The sequence below is a fragment of the Rhinatrema bivittatum genome, chromosome 3, assembly GCF_901001135.1.
Source record: "Rhinatrema bivittatum chromosome 3, aRhiBiv1.1, whole genome shotgun sequence".
NCBI classification, from domain to species: Eukaryota; Metazoa; Chordata; class Amphibia; order Gymnophiona; family Rhinatrematidae; genus Rhinatrema; species Rhinatrema bivittatum.
This window is the reverse complement of record NC_042617.1, coordinates 367197254-367216995: the sequence shown is the minus strand read 5'-3', so window position 1 is coordinate 367216995 and position 19742 is coordinate 367197254. Positions and strand designations below refer to the sequence as shown.

The 19742-nt window shown below is 40.7% G+C and overlaps 1 protein-coding gene across 1 annotated transcript in view; it reads right to left on the bottom strand.

Annotated features, from left to right (window-relative positions):
• The window catches only part of CEP162 (centrosomal protein 162), a 423542-nt gene extending 405593 nt beyond the window's left edge, over positions 1–17949 (bottom strand). The window contains 2 exon segments of the mRNA XM_029595494.1: positions 10657–10772; positions 17815–17949. The gene's annotated coding sequence lies outside the window, so the exon portion shown is untranslated.
• Between the last annotated feature and the right edge of the window lie 1793 nt (positions 17950–19742).

Below are 19742 nucleotides of genomic sequence, written 5' to 3'. Positions count from 1 at the left end.
GATATGCGATTAGTATCATTTGATAATGTACTTGTTGAAGGTGGAGCTCTTTCCAGCAATCTGGTTGGTTGTACCCACCAACGTATCTCTCCTTCATCTCCTGAGTTAGGGTGATCTTTGTGTTAGGTGGTTGAACAAGCTAGTTCCACTGAGTCCTTAATCCCCATTGTAGACAGTGCATGTGCAAGTGGGTCAACAGAATCATGTGAATTGCCACTGCTAGGTGTCCTAAGAATATGAGAATGTAGCAGGCTATTGTAGAAGTTGATTTCAGTAACGCTTTGGCAATTTTACAGAGAACTGTTATTCTTTCCAAAGAAAGGAATGCTTTCACTTGTATGGTATCTATAATGGCTCCAATAAATTGAACAAAGCAACAGGAATTGGTGAAGTATCCAACATCAAGAGATCAGTCAACATATATTTATCTAATATATGTATATACCACTTATCTAATTTCTAAGTGGTTCACAATAAAACAATCATTAAAAAATACGTCATTAAAACAAAAATATAATACAAAGCACATGGGTCAATAAAACAAAAAAAAAATACAAAACAAAATATATTATTAGCTGCTTCAATGCCTAGTATATTCGTTTCCTCACATCCTAAAATATCTACCTGCACAAAAGTAATCATTTTGTAACTATCATACAGGGCTCGCTGCATCTATTAAAACTACTATCCAGGTTGGGGGATCTAGGAATATGTTTTTTGATAGAGGGAGGGGAAACTGATATTCACAATTCTGAAGCTGGGCTCTCCAATGTGATAGAAGAGCACATTGTAGGGGTCTCATGTGTGCTCTTGCCCAAGGCACTAAATCTATCGCTGCAGCCATTGTCCCCAATAGCTGGACATAGTCCCCTGCCCTTGGGGTCTTCATGTCGATGAATTTCTTCACTTGGACAATATTTTTTTTTGTCCTCCTGTAGGTTAGATATACCTTTCCTTCCATGGTATTGAAATGTGCTCCTAAAAATTATATAGATTATATAGATTGAGATGGTTGAAAATTGCTTTTTCTGTAACTCACTATCCAAACTAATCTCTCTAAAACTTCTAATACCCAAGCCATTATTTTGATTCCTTCCTGAAGAGACTTTGCTATGATCAACCAATTGTCTAGATATGGATGAACCATTATTCCTTCCTTTCTTAAGTAGGCTGCTACTACAATCATTACTTTGGTAAAGTTTCTCAGGGGTGTTGTTCAAAAGGGAGTGCTATAAACTGATAATGTTTTTCTGTTATGCAGAAGCAAAGAAATTTCAGATAATCTTGCCTTATTGGGATATGGAAATATGCCTCTGAGATCTACAGATACTGGGAATTCTTCTTTTCAGACTGATAACATAACTGAAGTGTTTCAATTCGAAAATGCAGAATATGTTTAGACTCATGTTCACCCCCTTCAAATGCAGAATAGGCCGATAAGTGCCGTCTTTCTTTGGAATGATGAAATAAATTGAACAACCACCAAGCTTTTGCTCTTGGATCGGCACTGGGCAAATGGCATGAAGTTGTAGTAATTTGTCCATTGTTTCTAGTACTGCCAGCTTCTTTGTGAGAGTCAAACATGGCGACACCATAAATCTTTCTTTTGTTAGATGAGTTAATTTTAAGACTTAGACATTTTGTATAAATGTCCAAGACTCACTGGTCTGTAGCTATATGTATCCATTCTTTGAAATAGTTTTTAAGTCGTTCTCCTATAGGCTGAATCAAAGAGTTGATCCATAACCTATCATTGTTGATTGGTTATTGAGGTCAAAGGCCTTGAAGAATTTGGCCTTATTTTCTAGCTCCCTGAAAGAGCTGCATTTTTTGCCTGGGCCTGAAAGGCTAAGAATTCAATTGTCTTCTGGAGCAGTATCTTCTGTGTTCTCTGTATTGGCTACATGGTCTATATGATCCAAAAAATATTCTGCTTCTATCTTCTGGGAGATGTTGGGATTTTGATTCACCTAAACACTTCACTAATTTCTCTAGCTTCTCTCCAAAAAGCACCTGACTTTGAAAGGTAACTTACAGAGGCAAACCTTTAAGCAAGAATTAGCTGCCCACTGTCTGAGCCATAAATCTCAACTAACTCCTGCCAAAAGTGCTAGAAACCTTAATGAAAGCCTTATGAGAACATATAGTTCATCTGCTAAATAAGCTACTGCTGATTCTAGTCTTGCAGAATCCACTGCTTCTGGAAACTATTCAATCCAGAGCATGAATGCTGGATAGATGAAGCATGTTTTTTCGACAAATAGCTCAATATGGGCTCTAATTTTTTGTCTTGAGGATTTAAGGGCGCTCCGACTTCCACTGGAATGGTTGCTATTCTTGTCAAAGCCGAGAGCAAAGCATCTACTTATTCATGAAATCTGAAACAGGCACTTCTGGATGTCTGCTGGAAGTGGATATAACTTGCAGAAATGTTTTATTTGCTTTAAACCCAATTCTAGAGTCTCCCATTCTGACATTATCATGTTTTCAATTTCTGAATTGAGGGGAAAAGAAATCGGAGGCTTAAGTATACCTTTATTATTGGGTCCCATTCTGGAATTACTTCCAAATTATTTTTTGAAAGCCATAGTGCTGTATTAACCTGTAAAATTAAAGATGTATCGGGGGTCATTTTTAAAATGAAGATCTGAGGACCGTTATGTAAGAACTTAAACAGCAAATCTGTGGGCGAGTATGGTTATTAAATGACCCCCTGATGAATCTTTGGACAAAACACAGTTACATGTCAGGGTGATTTTGGATTCTACATACAGCAAATGTCTAAGCTAAGTATCATTTGGATTAATTCTGTGTAGACTCACACAAACTACTGCCTACTCGGCTATTAATTACAAAAGGGAGCATTTTAACTGCATAAGATTTTTTTTAAAAACACAATAACTTGGACCTTAATCCATATATATATATATATATATATACACACACACACACACACACACACACACACACGTCAGGCTGTCTTACTGGCTGTCCTTACACACACATTTTTATATTGTTAACATTAATGTTAAGTTGAAATGGGAGACTTGCATTTGTCTTATAGTCTTTTCCTCCAGGAACTTATTACCGGTAAATCATTTTTAAATATAGCTTTGCTAGATGCCTTGACTACATCCTCCAACAACTTTCTCTGATTTGTTTTAAATCTGTTAGTTTCATGGAGTGTTCTTTAGTCTTAGTACTATTTGAAAGGATAAATAGTTATTCCCTATTTACTTGTTCCATCCTACTCATGATTCTATATATCTCCTCTCATTTGCCAATTCTCCGAGATAAAGAACCCTGACCTGTTTTAACCTTTCTTCGTAAGAGAGAGATTCCATCCCCTTTATCTTTTTTTTTGTTGCCCTTCTCTAGTGCTGCTATATAGTTTTCTGAGATGGGGCAACCAGAACAAACAAGGAACTCAAGGTGTGGTCGCCAAATTGGATTCATATAGACGCATTATGATATTCTCAGATTTATTCTCCATGCCTTTCCAAATAATTCCTAATATTCTATTTGCTTTTATGACCGCTGTCACACAATGCGTTGAGGATTACAACATATTGTTCATAATAATTCCAAGATCCTTTTCCTGGAAGGTGACCCCTAGCATGAACCCAGCATTGTATACCTATAATTAGGATTATTTTGCTCTATGTCCATCACTAAAAAAAATGGTTATGTTCTTTGACAATTAGTACAACAGATTTAGGTGAAAAATATTGTTTAAGTTCTTTGACAATAAACCCTGCAATTCCAAAATTAACAACCTGGTGAAGAACTGTTTTTCCAGCAATATATATAGTTTGCTAGGTTCCTGGCTGGAGTGTATCAGTGGGCAGGGAGGAAGGCAAGTTATTTGCAGCTGTATGGGAACAGATAGGGAGGGAGACCTTCTTGTATCTCCTCTGGGCAGAACATGGAGAGAGGAGGCATTCTCGCAACCCACAATTTTTTATACCAAGTGACTTTAATCATAAATGTTAATGTATATAATGAACATGTCATGTTCCTGGGTAACAATTTATAACTGTACTATAATGATAATATATATAGGGATATCAAATTTAATATGCAAAAACACCACTAGTAATCATCTCTTATAGAATGATTTCACCATAACCTCTGTGCATTTAAATTCAGGCTTTCCAGCCTCCCATACAGGGTTGACCTTTAATTTTTGTTTTTGTTGAATTATTTTACCCAAATGTAAAGGTTTTAATGACCCAAAGATAACGACAAACCTTTTCCGTCGGAAAAAAATCAGCAGAACCAGGGGTCACGATTTAAAGCTCCAGGGAGGTAGATTCAGAACCAATAGGAAATATTTCTTCACGGAGAGGGTGGTGGATGCCTGGAATGCCCTTCCAAAGGAAGTAGTGAAGACCAGAACTGTGAAGGATTTCAAAGGAGTGTGGGATAAACACTGTGGATCTATAAAGTCTAGAGGATGTGTATGAAGAGTGGGTGGCTCGCAGGAATGACAGCTATTACCTGGAGATAATACCCTTATTCAATAAACATACACACAGTTAATGCGACTCCAACATTGCTCTAAGCTTCAACGGCAAGAGGTAATGTGGGAAAAAAATGATTTCCAGTCACAAAAAATGTGGGGAGTAGCTTGCTGGTTACGGCGGTTACTATTCCTAACCAAGTAAGCCTTATACTTTCAATACCTAGCCAGCATAGCTCTCTGCTTCAACGGCAGGGGAGAAAGTTTGATACTTCACTTTCAATGCAAGTTAGCTCTCTGCTTCAACGGCAAGGGAGGAAGACTGATACTTCATGCATATCCAGCATAGCTCTCTGCTTTAATGGCAGGGGGGAAATGAAGTAAAGTCTTGAGGATGTGAATGAAATGAAGAGAAGAGGCATGGGGGTGGCTTGCGGGAATGATGCCTACTACCCTTATTCAATAAACATACACATAGTAAATGTGACTCCAACATTGCTCTATGCTTCAACGGCAAGAGGAAATGTGGGGAAAAGGATCTGCATTCACAAATAAGCGTGGGAGTAGCTTGCTTGTTGCGGCGGTTACTACCCCAACCCAAATTAGCCTGATACTTCACTTTCAATGCATATCCAAGCAGCTCTCTGCTTTAATGGCAGGGGGATGAAGAAAAGAGGATTTATATTCAAACAACCAACAAGGGCTAAACTGCACAGGCTGGAAAAACAAATAAGCGTGGGAGTAGCTTGCTTGTTGCGGCGGCTACTACCCTGAACCAATCATGCCCGATACTTCACTTTGAATACATATACTGCACAGCTCACTGCTTCAACAGAATGAGGGAATGAAGAAAAGAGGATTTATATTCAGACAACAACCAACAAGGACTAAATTGCAAAGGCTGGGTAAACAAATAAGCATGGGAGTAGCTTGCTTATTGCGGTGGTTACTACTACTACTACCCCTAACCAATTAAGCTTGATACTTCACATTGATGCAGCTCCAGCACCGCTCTCTACATCAATGGTGGGAGTGGAAGGAAATTAGAACCTAAAAGTTACCAATAAGGGCCCTGACCTCAGTGGTCAGTGTAACAGATAAGTATGAGAAAAATAAGTATGAAGCTTGCTGGGCAGACTGGATGGGCCATTGGTCTTCTTCTGCCGTCATTTCTATGTTTCTATGTTTCAAACAATTAACAAAAACATTTTTTAAGAAGGAAGGGAAAGTTTCATACTTCATATTGTTGTCCCCAAGAAACTGGGTGATACGTTCATTTGTAATCATTAACAATCCTCCTCCAACCACATTTTTTTGTTTTTTTATGTTGCGTGAATTCTTTTTTAAAACAATTTAAATCTTAAAGCCGTGTCAATCTTTTATCTCTGAAAGCAACCGCTTCTCATGTCCCAATTACACCATATGAACTGAACTTTTAACCGACTTATCTGTTTGGTGATGGTAGCCTAACGTGGCCGCGTTTCAGATCCCGAAGGATCTTTCCTCAGGGGATATTCACTCCTTCCAAAATGTCGGTATTTCAGTACATAAATATTCAATGGAACTTTCTCATAGGACAATCGGCTATTTCTTGATCACTTTCTCATCTTCTTGCCGGCTTCTTCAACAAAGGTGCAAGCTATTCTCGCCAATACATGTTCAAGCCACTGTTGCTGACAGATTTTAAATACTATCGAATATCTCCCAAACCATCCAATCAGAGGTTGCGCCACCGTTACGTCACGGCGAATTTTCAAACTAATGAACCCCAATCCAGCTCTTCATTAAGTCCTCCCGGAGCTTGAGTCTGTAATGTGAAAATTCAGAAAGCTTCTCGCCAGTTTAGAATAGCGGTACGATTGCGACCTCACGATGATAATACGACTTGATCCAAAATAGTCCATTTACCGTATTTTTCGCTCCACAGGACGCACCTGACCATAAGACGCACCTAGGATTCAGAGGGGGAAAATTAAAAAAAAAAAATTTTGTGCTAAACCGGCTCTGTTCCTGGGCGTCTGTGCGTCTTATGGAGCAAATTAGGGGAGTGCATAGCTTTTTTTTTTTCTCCCCATTTTGTTTTCGGGTCTGGGGAGGGCCATTTCCGGTCCACTCCCCAGATCAGAAAACTTTTCTTTCTCTGGGAACCCCTCCCCCCCCCAAAAAAACAAACCCATCTCAACCTTTAAATTAATTAACAACCCCCCACCCTCCTGACCCACCTCCAAGACCTGCCAAATTAATTTACTACAACCCCCCCCACCCTCCTGACCCCCCCCAAGACCTGCCAAAAGTCCCTGGTGGTCCAGCGGGGGTCCAGGAGCAGTCCAGGAGCGATCTCCTGGGCTTGGGCCGTCGGCTGCCAGTAAACAAAATGGCGCCGACGGCCCTTTGCCCTCACTATGTCACTGAGGCCGACCAATGGCAGCGGTCGGCCCCAGTGACATAGTAAGGGCAAAGGGCCGTCGGCGCCATTTTGATTACTGGCAGCCGACGGCCCTTTGCCCTTACTATGTCACAGTGACTACCGCTGCCATTGGTCGGTCCCAGTGACATAGTAAGGGCAAAGGGCCATCGGCGCCATTTTGATTACTGGCAGCCGATGGCCCAAGCCCAGGAGATCGCTCCCGGACCATTCCTGGACCCCCGCTGGACCACCAGGGACTTTTGGCAGGTCAGGAGGGTGGGGGGTTGTAGTAAATTAAGTTGGCAGGTCTTGGGGGAGTCAGGAGGGTGGGGGGGTTTTGTTAGATTTTTAGTTTTTTTTTTTATATTCGCTCCATAAGACGCACATACATTTTCCCCCCACTTTTGGGGGAAAAAAAGTGCGTTTTATGGAGCGAAAAATACGGTAATTTGAGAACACGCATGTTTGTTCTGAATGCAATGAGATACAATCGGGGCAGTTAATGTTTCTGTATGTAATTTGGACTTATGCTCATTCAACCTGATTCTAATTTTACGAGTCATCCTGCCTATGTACACTTTAGGACAAGAACAAATTAAAGCGTACACAACATAGTCCGAATTGCATGTGGTCTCTGTCTTCCGTATCACTTTATATCTGGTAATCGGATCAACCCAAATTGGACCATCAATACTGTTACTGCAAAGTGTGCATTGGCCACATTTATGATGACCACAATCCGATGCCTGCACGTCAGAGCAAGGCTGTGCGTGAATTAATTTATCTCTAATATTAGGACCCTTTGTGGACACAATCAGTGGGGGTTCCTTAAATGCATCATGCAAGAGCTAAAACATGCCAGTGATGACAGATCGACGATGCAATGGTAGCAGTAGCTACTGTCTGTTTGAGCACGCAAACTAAATGTGGATCTTGTTTTTTGGGCTTATACTGAAGGAGAGCCTGTCTGTCTGAATATTTGGCCTGCTTATAAGCTTGTTTGACCACCTTTTTAGGATACCCCTGTTCCAAAAATCTATCACGCAAAATTAGTGCCTGAATTTCAAACTCTTGTGTGGCAGAACAAATGCGTTTAATACGAAAAAACTGACAGGTGGGCAATCCACATTTAAAGGAATAAGAATGGTGGCTATGGAACTTCAAAAGGTTGTTCTTATCAGTTGGTTTCCGGTACATTGATGTAATTAATTCTTCATTCTCCCAACGTATCAATACATCGAGAAAGGCTATTTGTTGGTCCGACCATTGTGCTGTAAATTGAAAATGTTCATTCTTCATGTTAATCCAACTACAAAATGACAAAAGACATTCATTTGTGCTTTTCCATATGAAAAAAATGTCTATATAACGACACCAAATTGCAATATCTTGCCACCATTCTGATTTATAAACAAACTCTTCTTCAAACATGTCATATAAAGATTGGCTGTGGTGGGAACTAATGGGGACCCCATAGGGATGCCGTGTATTTATAAAAAAATTTCTGATTCAAACATGAAATAGTTGTTAAATAACACTGTTTCCAGCAGTTGTAAGATGACATTAGTCGGTATCCATTGATGCCCCAATCTATGGGATAAACATTGCTGTATAGCATCAAATGCTTGGTGTTAGGGTATATTAGTATACAGTGCAGACACATCCATTGTAACCAACCAATATTCTTCATGTTCCAGATTTATTTCTTGTAGTTTTTGCAAAAAATGAATTGTGTCTTTGATGTAAGATTTTGTTTTTACAATATATGATTGAAGAATCTCATCTATCAATATTGCTGGTGCCTCCAATATAGATTCATTAAGCGATACGATAGGTCTAATCGGAGGATTTACAATGTCCTTGTAAATTTTAGGAAGTGAATAGATAATCAGAATATGAGGGGGTTCTACCACTAGAAATTTTTTTTCTTTATCAGTCAACCCACGAGCTTCATCCACAATACGTTGTAAAGATTTTAACAATGAATCAGTCGGATCCAGCAATAATCTGCGATAGAATTTACTATCATTTAAATGATGAAGCATGGCCTCATCGTATCTGATCTTATCTTGGAGCACTACGGCTCCACCTTTGTCGGCGGGTTTAATAATCAATTGTGTGTTCTTCTCCAAGGTGATCATTGCTGTTCTTAAAGTTTGTGTCATATTATCTCGCCATCGATGATTGCCTGCTTCATAATCTCGCAAATCCTGTAAGACTAGTTGTTCAAATGTCTTAACATGTGGGTCTATTGGCCCTAGAGGATTCCATCTTGACTGAGGGCGAACAATAGAGATATCTTGAGTACCACTGTTCTCTTCTTTTGAAAAAAAGAGTTTCAAATTTAATTTCCGGATGAACCGATGTAAAGCAATTCTTGCATCAAAAGGGGAGTGAGTCGACGTAGGAACAAAAGATAATCCATGGTCTAATAAATCCTTCTGTGCTGATGAAAGAGTGGTAGATGATAAATTTACCACTGCTGACCCTGTTTGTTTCTCGTCCTGGTATTTCTGTTGGGCTATGTTATCTCTTCCGATTCATTGTATCGGCATCGACCTCGATGTTGAGGTTGAGTTGAAATCGCTCCCCGTTTGGGTAAAAAATTGCGTTCTTCCTGTTCTCTTTGATGAGATTCATAATTATCCATTTCCTCAGGTCCACTGGAATTATTATCAGAGGTTATGGTGAAATCATTCTATAAGAGGTGATTACTAGTGGTGTTTTTGCATGTTCCTGGATAAGACATTTGAAGTTAAGATCATCAGATACTTTGGAAATGACAAGAAAGGGACTTGGAGACCTAGGTTTGTTAACTCACTACCATCCATAAAATTCCACTACCCATTACCCTCTGATCACTCTAATATATCAACACTCCTATGTTCCTCTATCACTGAATTCATTTTTGCGGCGATTTTCAAAACTGCATTTTGATGCAAATTTCCAAGCATACTTTCCATTTGAAAACTGCCCTGCGAAAAAGTCCCTGCAGACATTTGTGCTTGTTTTTGCTCTGGATACTTTCTCTTAAATGGAAAACGAAACATTTTCTTGCATTCCCTGTCCTACCCCTGCGGTAGTAATGGTTCAGCTTACTGCAGGTGAGTACAACACGTATACTTTTTTTTTTAATCTGTTTATTAAATTTTTAAGAAACACATAAAAACAAAGGATATAACATTTTCAGGAGTCCTGCTCCAAAATCAGCATATGCAGACTGTTACAACCAGATGGAAAAACAGCATAGCATTTTACAGAAGAAAACTGAATGGAAAAATGTTATCCTTCTAAGTTATTTCCCCTATTCCATACTCCCACTCCTGAACAAAACAATGGGTTATCATCATTTAAACATCCAAAGAATAGAGCACGCTTCGGAGTCTGGGAGAAATCAAATTTAAGAAGGGGTTCTATACTTTCAGAAATGCTTTCCACCATCTAACATTGCTTTTGAGGACATAACTTTTCCATAAATAAGTTGTGCATCTGTATATGCCACATAATCATACTCGGAGGTTCATTGTATCCATTGCAGAAAAAAAAGTCTTAATTATACAAGAAGATTTGCATAGAAATGTTAACAAATCAGCATCTTGTATGCCATTATCAACAAACACATCCAATAAGCCTAATTGGACATCTAATTCCAAAGATTGGCATGCCCACTGTGATATTAGAGAAAACACTTCATCCCATAATTTGTGAATTTCTGGACAGGCCCAAAGACAATGAAAGTAAGTGCCAACACATATAGTTTTAACCACATACATGATGGGAAATTTACCTGAATAAATGACTTGTACAAATCGCCTCCTTTATGATCCACTTCTATTTTGTGCCAGTTTGATCTTTTGTTCATTTTGTTCGTGATCTGAGAAATGGAAGGTCATCTCCTGAAAGCTTGTCAAGAAATGTATAAAGTTAGTCTAATAAAAGGTATCACTTTATTTATTTTTTTGCTTGCTAATCTTTATTTACATGCATGCAAGTGACTAACATGGCAACCACATTACTCTTTTCTGAATCTGACTTTTACTTTGGGTCAAGTTATGTTCCTATTTATAGAGTGCTAATATCTCTTCCATAAAGCAAGCTGCAGAGAAGGTTTAAAAAAAACCTTTAAGTTAACCTTGATAGAACAGATTACTAAATTAATATGACTATAATGTAATTCTCCAAAGCTGGATATTTATATATATGAATATTAAAAAAGGTCTCCAAATTCATATAGTAAATGCAGAAATATTAGATGCTACAAATTATAACTTTGGCAGTCTGGCCTTAAGGGGAGGAATTGTAAGCTGACAAACCTTTACAGTCCTTATAGTAGTCCCTCCCTCCACTACTGCAGGTTTCCTATATAGGCTGGAAGGGCTGCAGAAGGGAATCAAGGAATCACTGTGGGTCTGTCATCACATGCTGGCTCACAGCCCTTGCACTAAGGACTGAACTGCTACTACTGTTGCTGCTGATGGCAGCTAGTCCCTCAGTACCCCACAGCAGAGTCACAGTTAAAAAAAAAAAGCTGAGAATCAATAGAATCCCAGGCTTCTAGGTTTCTGTACACATTTCCTCCCCCCTGGAAACTACATAATTAGCCTGTTGCTGCATAATTCACAACCTGCCCCACAATCAACAAACTTGAAGCTCCTCCATGCTGATTCAGTCATCTGAAAGAAGTGACAGGGCCTGCAGGGCTGAATCAACAGCCTTCTGTCTTAGCCATGGGAAAATTGGTTCTTACCTGTTAATTTGTATTCCTGTAGGAGCAAGTTTGCTTACCGTAAACGATGTTTCCATAGATAGCAGGATGAACTAGCCATGTTGTATGGGAGATGTCCACGGCGACCTCTAGACGGAGCTTTCCTCAGGAAAATTCACATAGTTTTAACACTGCGCGGCTGCACGATCCCCTTCCCGCGCGAATCAGAACCCCCTCCTTAGTCTGTTTATCCAAGCCTTTATCGTGTAGCGGTACAGCAGAAGAAGTTGTAGAGCAGATCCAGTACTCACACCGAACTGAAGTAGCCAGCTGCAGAGGTAGGCACCGTGGAGACCTGAGGTACAGGAGCACTGAAGGGTTGTCTGTGGAATCAGGTAGAGACTCACTGATTTGAAGAAGTGAGGCAAGTATCGATGGCTCTCCGAAGAGCGGATAGCCCTGAATGTGGCAAGGCCCCCGAAGAGTGGGTACCTAGATCACTCAGACAGGAGCGCAGGAACAGCGAAGCGAAGTCCCAGAATGGCGGAATTGAGCAGGATAGGAATTCTTGCTAACTCGATGGTATGCTGGCCCAATGAGATTATATACACGTAGGCAGTGACATCATGCGGTGGGGACACCCCCGAGGTTCCCGCCATGACGTGGTTAAGACAGGGGCAGGCGCACGCGTGCCCTAGGTCACCCTAGAAGTAAGATGGCTGCCAGGAGAGCCAGCACCGTCCCGGGAACCCCATGGAGGTCGGCGTGCAGAAGTCGAGGCGGTCATCCTCCCTAGACTTGGAGCTGTAGGGCAAAAAGAGGTGAGCAGCAAAGGTCGCAGCCATCTGCAACCGACAGGCGCAACAACTTCTCACCATGGAGATGCTTCTTCGGCTTCCCTCGATGCTCAGATTGGTTCTTCCCCAGTGCCAAAGCCAAACATGATGAACCAGATGTCTTCGGCCTAGGGGAGGAAGATGATGGCTTGTCTCCGGCATGCCTGGCACCCAATGGCACCGCCGATGTCGATGGTTCAGTGTCCATCAGTGCGGCTCCGAGGACCCTCGATACCAATGAATTGGACTTAGCAGGCTCAAAGAGTCATTTCATCTTGTTGAGCCGGATTTTACGTCATTTTGGGATTATCTGGGCGCACTTGCTGCAACCCCAAACATTATGCAATGCCCCCCAGACAGAGAACACATCTATCATGGGGGTCCGTGATAGATATGGTCCTTCTTTCAAAAAGAAGCTCAAAACTTGGCTTTTTACAAAAGCCTTCACTTAAAGGTCTCTCCCTTTGGGATTGATTCACGCATTTCTTACCCCATTACACCAGATGTCTGATGCCGTATACATAAATTTCCTGTTAGCTGTACTTTAATTTGCACTCATGCTTATTAAGTCGGTCGTAACTCCGAGTTTGTTGTCCGCTATTTGTTATTTATAATAATTTTATAATTTTAAATTTTGTTGACATTTTTATTTGTAATAATTTTAAATTTTAAGTCCTCCTCAGCTTTATCTATAATTTCTCACGAAGTTAGCCCTGTTATTTGCACCCTCTTACTCAATGTAATTATCTTGTTTCTTAATTTTCCTGTTCGATGTAATTTTTCAAATTTTTTCTAATTTTCTTGTTTGATGTAATTTCCAACTTTGGTTATAAGTAAACCGACGTGATATGTACCAGTACATGAACATCGGTATATAAAAGCTCTTAAATAAATAAATAAAATAAATTGTGCACTGAGGGCACCTCTTAAACCTGAATGTGGACATGTCATCTCAAACTAAAAGGGACGCAATCTCGAAGTAGAAGGTGGCGGACTAGATGCCGGCAAACACTGAACACATCACTGCCCCAGGGATCGACTGTGAAATAAAACTTACCCAAAAACAATGAGTGATAAGGGGAGAACCAGAGAGGGACCCCATGTTGACCGTGCAATACCACAAAAAAGAACCAATGAAGTACCAAAAAAAACAGCAAAAAAAAGATTATTTTCCTAAGAAATTCAGACTCACAAGGCTCCTCAGGAAATTCAGACACACAAGGCTCCTCAGGAAAGAAGAGACTGAGGGGGCCCCACGTGGATGCATGGTATAATGCATGCTCAGAGAAGCTCAGTTCTAGAAAGTTTGACATAATTTTTCCATGCTGGGCTCCATCGGATGACATCACTGCCATCCTGCTTGTTCTCAGAGAAATCTCTTTTTTTTTTTTTTTTAAAGTCAAACAAAAATCAATTTTGATATAATTCCTGAATGGAGGCATATCACTTTAGAAGTATTCCATCTTTAGACAAAGATTCTCATACCTGCAAGTGTAGCCAACCATACATCAGCTGACAAAGACAATGATGTACTTTGGAAGTCTGCAGTTATTCCTGTGGTACAGTTGGCAGGATGGCAATTAATTTAAATTATCGGCATGACAAATTCTGCTGATGCTGAGCACAGCTTCAGTACACATAAGCTCATATTCTCAGAAACACACAAAAAACTTTCTCAAGAAAATCTAAAAAGGATGGTTGCACCGAATTTCAATCCAAAACAAAAGTGACAATTTACTGTTAAAAGTTTGTAATTTATATGTCTTTGCTTGATAGCTGATTTTGTACATAGTATATTTTATATAATTTTTAAACAACCTTTAAGAATATATAAGAACATAAGAGGTGCCATACTGGGTCAGACCACGGTCCATTGAGCCCAGCATCCTGTCTCAGACAGTGGCCTGTCCAGGTTAGAAGTACCTGACAGATCTCCAATTGTTGATCTTGTATCTTACTCCCAGGGATAAGCGCTGGCTTTCCCAAGTCTACTGGCTAATAACTGCTTTGAACTCCACTATGTTAGTTGCCTCGCCCACATCCTCTGGTAATAGATTCCACAGCTTGATTGTGCACAGAGTGAAAAGTACTTCCTACAATTACTTTTAAAGCTGCTGGTTGCTAGTTTCATAGAGCTTCTCCTAGTCCTAGTGTTGTTTAAAAGGGTAAATACCCATTCCCTATTTACCCATTCCATTCCACTAATCTATCTATATAAGTAAAAATGTTAAATAGTTTGTACAAAATTGCTAATCTCAGAAACCACTGCACCGATTGCTTTCAAATTTGGACACAACCTTCCTTTCGCACACGGGAAGGTTCTTCTGTACTTACATTACAGATATGTCACACCTGTGACAGGTAAAAAAGGTCCAAACATTTTTTCCTGAAAACAGCGACATCTGCTGGACGTAAGCACCATCTGTTACACCTTACACAAACACACGCTACACCCTTTCGCCATTCCAGGTCGTTTCCCTTCCTTTTTCACACATTCGCCCACTTTTTTCACCACAACAGTGGGGGGAAAATGTATGGCCGTCTTATACAGCGAAGATAACTCCCTCTAATTTATCTAATTATCCAGTTTTTACTCTGTCACGGCGTTCTATTGTTTTCTTGTTCATTGTAAAGGCAATGCCTATATATACACTGGTTATAAGTTACATGTAAACCGACACGATGTGCAAACGGTTGTCGGTATATAAAACCGTTTAAATAAATAAATAAAATAAAATTTCCTTTACAGCTAAGAACCCACCACCATCCTCACACCACCCACACACATGCCAAATTATTTTACTTCCCACACACTCCGAACACACACAAAACCTGACAAAAGTCCTGGCAGCTCCAGCGGGGGGCCAGGAGCGGTCCAGGACACATCGCCTGGACTACAGCCATCGGCTGCCAGCAATCAAAATGGCACCGACGGCCCTTTCCCTTACTATGCCACTCGGGGACTCCAATGGCAGCGGTAGCCCATGTGACATAGTAAGGGCGAAGGCCCGTCGGTGCCATTTTCAGGACTGGCAGCCGGCAGCCCTTTGCCCTTTCTATGTCACAGGACCTACCACTGCCATTGCTGGACCCCAGTGACATAGTAAGGGCAAAGGGCCGTCAGAGCCATTTTCATTGCTAGCAGCCGACGGCACAACGCCAAAACATCACTCCCGGACCACTCCTGAACGCCCGCTCCACCAACAGAGATTTGTATCAGGGCTCGGGGGGTCTGGAGGGTGGGGGGTTGTACTGTTTTAATTGCAAACATCTTGGGGAGGGGTCACAATGGAGGGGATGTTTCATTCATTCGGCAACTGTTGGGGATGGCAGGAGGGTGGGTAACTTTATTTTGCTGGGCTGGGGGGGGGCAGGAGGGTGAGGGGTGGTTATTTACAGAGAACGGTTGTGATGGGGGGGTGGTTCACACACAAACAGAAAGACAAAAGTTGCATGATCTGGGGAAGGCTCCGAAATAGCCCTCCCCAAACCGCAAAACAAAATGGGGAGTAAAAAATTGGTTAGCCACTCCCCTATTTTACTACATAACACGACCAGACACCCAGGGACAGACCACATTTTAGCACCAACTATTTTCATTTTTTTTCTTTTCACACTCTGCATCCTACTAGGTGCGTCTTATGGTCTGGGGCGTCTTAGCTAGGAAAAAATACATTACTTTCATTTGCATTTCACTCTTTCTTGGGACATTGCGGTCCCATTCACCTCGGTCATTTAACAGACCGTTCAGCCATCTGCTTTACTTAAGCCAAATAATGCCTTGCCGAAGATCAAACTTTATGAAGCAGTTAATTATCCCACAGAATTTTTTAATTCACTCGACCTCCCAGGCATGCCACCTCACATACTACAATTGAACATCGGCGTACCAATTATCATGTTACGAAATATCAACCAGCCAACACTTTACAATGGCACACGACTTGCTGTCAAAAATTTGATGAGCAACGTCATAGAAGCAACAATCTTGACAGGACCTTTCAAAGGTGAAGATGTCCTCATTCCTTGCATCCCTATCATTCCAACAGATCTACCATTTCAATTTAAGAGATTGCAATTCCCAATTCGATTGGCGTTTGCAATAACCATCAACAAAGCTCAAGGACAATCTTTACAACTCTGCGGTTTAGATCTAGAAACAGATTGCTTCTCACATGGAAAATTATATGTTGCATGTTCAAGAGTCGGCAAACCTGACAATCTCTATATATGCACAAACAATGGAACAACTAAAAATATTGTATACCCACAAGCATTGCAAAATTAAACATATTACAGCCATGCACTTTCTCTTTTCTTTCTTTTCCACTTAACCAGGCTCTGCCACAGCAATGCGTGGCCGGGTACAGCTAGTAATTTTATAAATCTCAATCATATCCCCTCTCGGTTTTCTCTTTTCCAAGCTAAAGAGCCCTAATCCATTTAGCCTTTCCCCATAAGGGAGTTTTTCCATCCCCTTTAACATTTTTCAATTTAAAAAAATAATTTTTTGAATAGTGAGAGATGTAAAATTTTAGGAAAAATAATGCAAATTTGCCACAATTGCCACTGAATTTTGAAAACTCTGCTGCAAAAAAACAGGGGCCGTGAGCATAAGTAAAAGGCGCAGGATTTGGAAGCCCACGTGGGGAACTGTCAGCAAAGCCACTTGGACTGGAAAGATTTTGCTGGCCCAAGCAATGGGCCTGTAGCATCTGAGTAGCTAATATCCATAGTCTTTCCAGCCAGAGATGCCCATGCTTAATCCAAAAGAGCAAAAGGCCCGATTTTCTAGACATTCACAATATTTTTTTTTTTATCAGGCACATTTGCGCGTTTGATCTAAAAATGTAATTTAATGCACGGTACATAGCTTGGGTTGCCAGAACACCAGACCAGTTTGCATTAGTTTAAGAACAGGCCTCTAAGGTCTTAGCTGTCAGGTTCTGCTGTCACTTATTCTCTTGCAGTACACACGGGGTTCCCCTCGTCCCAACCTCTCAAGACAGCCTGACCCAAGAGCACGTGTCGTTTGAGTCCGGTTGCTATGGCAACACGTTCACGTGATCTAACGACAGGTTTTAAACTGTTTTCATGGGGCTTCTTTTTAAGCAGCAGAGATCTCAGAATATAGGTTGGGGAATTTTTAGGTACACGGCACACTTCTATTTATCTATTCGATAAGGGAATGGTTGGGGAATAAATAAATACAAGGGATTAAAAAATAAGCAGGTCCCAAGTGAAATAGTCTATCCTCCAAATGGAATCCATGAGAGAATGAGACGATTTTGTGCATCGGGTATTACCCTCCTCGCCTCTGCAGCGCAGAATTTATTATAAAAGTGGACTGCCATGGACTACATAGAACGGCTACTAAAAAAAAAAAAGCACCTCAGCAACTTACCATCCGATGCTGCAGTTGGAAAAGCAAGACTCCTTCCAGAAACGACAATTTTATTTCTTTTATTTTTTACCGCCGAACTGTAAACGCCCGGTTATGACGTCAATGATGACCCTGTTGCCTGGGAGCAACAGCTTCCGGCCACGTGACTCGGGAGTGCAGCGTGGGTATGAACCGCTAGCCAGCCGCATAGGTCCACCTAGTCCTGCCCACCAGTGTTGCAACTTGAATGCTTTCCGATCCTACTTTACTCTCGCTCTCACCTTTTTTTTCCGGCTATTAATCGCCGTTGTTGACGTGTGTTAGTTGGGGCTTTGTCTCGAGTTCTCTCGCTATGGATGTGCATTTTTCAGAAAGAAAAATACGTTTTTGTAGAATGTAGTGTACACCAGGCAAGTTTTGGCTCATGTAAAATGGTATGGTGTTTGCTTTTTCCCAAATTGTTACCGTTACGTTAAGATTTTATAGTTGTATATATATAGTTAAGCTTATTAGATAAGTTTGTAAGAGAAAGTTGTAAAGGTGAATTAGCTTATGATTTATTTGCTGTTGTACAGGGCTACAATTACCTGAATGTAGCCTGTTCTGGAGTCTCATGAAAGGTGGAATATTATTAGTCATTTGTTTAGATACTGAAATAATAGTAAACGCATTTTCCCACCCGTGTGGGGAGACCGGGGTGGGGGGGCAGGAGTGCACATCCTCATAAAAACATAAGATTTGCCAAACTGGCTTACACCAAAGAATCGTCCAGCCTATTTCCAACAGTGGCCAATCCGGGTCACAAGTACCTGACAGGGTCCCAAAGGGTAGATAGATTCCATACTGCTTATCCCATAGATAAGCAATGGATTTCTGCATCTCCACCTTAATAGTTTATTTCAGTCCAGATATTAACCGCTCAGTTCTTGAAACAAGATGTCAAAAATGTTCATAATTCCCTAGCAGGGGGGAGATGAACTTCTAAGCCCTGTGTGTTGGTTAGATCTTAGCCCCTTTTCGTCCATTGTAAACAGTATTTTCGTCCATTGTCAACAGTATTTTGAGTAGACAGTAATAATTATGCTGGAAGCTGAGATATTTTTCAACCAAGTTTTACTGATAATTGATGGAATAAACGAAAAGGTTCTTTACAGCTCTTGAGATATATATATAGTCCAGTTGTCTACATTTTGATTTCTTAATAAATTTATGACATTACCTTCCACCAAAGACATTAAAGCCAATTTCTTTAGTAATTTATCTCCATCTTCAGCCAATTAATAAAGTAACGTTCACTCTTTCCCACTGAAATAGGTAGAAAAATAGTTCCTTCACCTAGATGAATATCAAGTGCCAATTTTTCCTACCTCTCCTGTAGGTGATACTGTATTCTCCTTCCTGCCTTGTATAGCATCGGGCTGGTACTGACCAGTTCCTCTTTAATTTCAGATTTCATTTGAAATGATAGTAGATGAACCTAGCTGGTGCCTCTGGTTTTCTCCTCTCTCCCAGTGTGCCTTCTCCCAGTTAATTCATGTGTATCCATGTCAGCTTGAGGACAAGGATGATCCCTGGGGTTCTTGCTAGGTGAAAGACACCTTTCCTTTAGATAGTAAAGAACAGCTTCCCTCCCTGGGGCCCTAGGGTACTCGGCCAAAAAAAGTACAAAAATGGCAAAGTCTTACACAAAAGGGAAACCAAACAAGAGTCAGGAAGGGTGGAAAAACTTCCTCCTCAAATAAAAAGTTTTCCAAAACTCATTGACCAAATATGGGACAAGGCACTTTGACTCCATTTCTTTACCCAGGTCTTAATCCCAGAGACCCCCAAGTCCTCATCCAAAGCAACATAACATAACTAAAAACAGCAAAGGACATGCTGCCCCAAAAAGGGGTCAACTGAAAAAATCCAACTCAGAAATCCACACCTATAAATGATGGCAGGGGTTT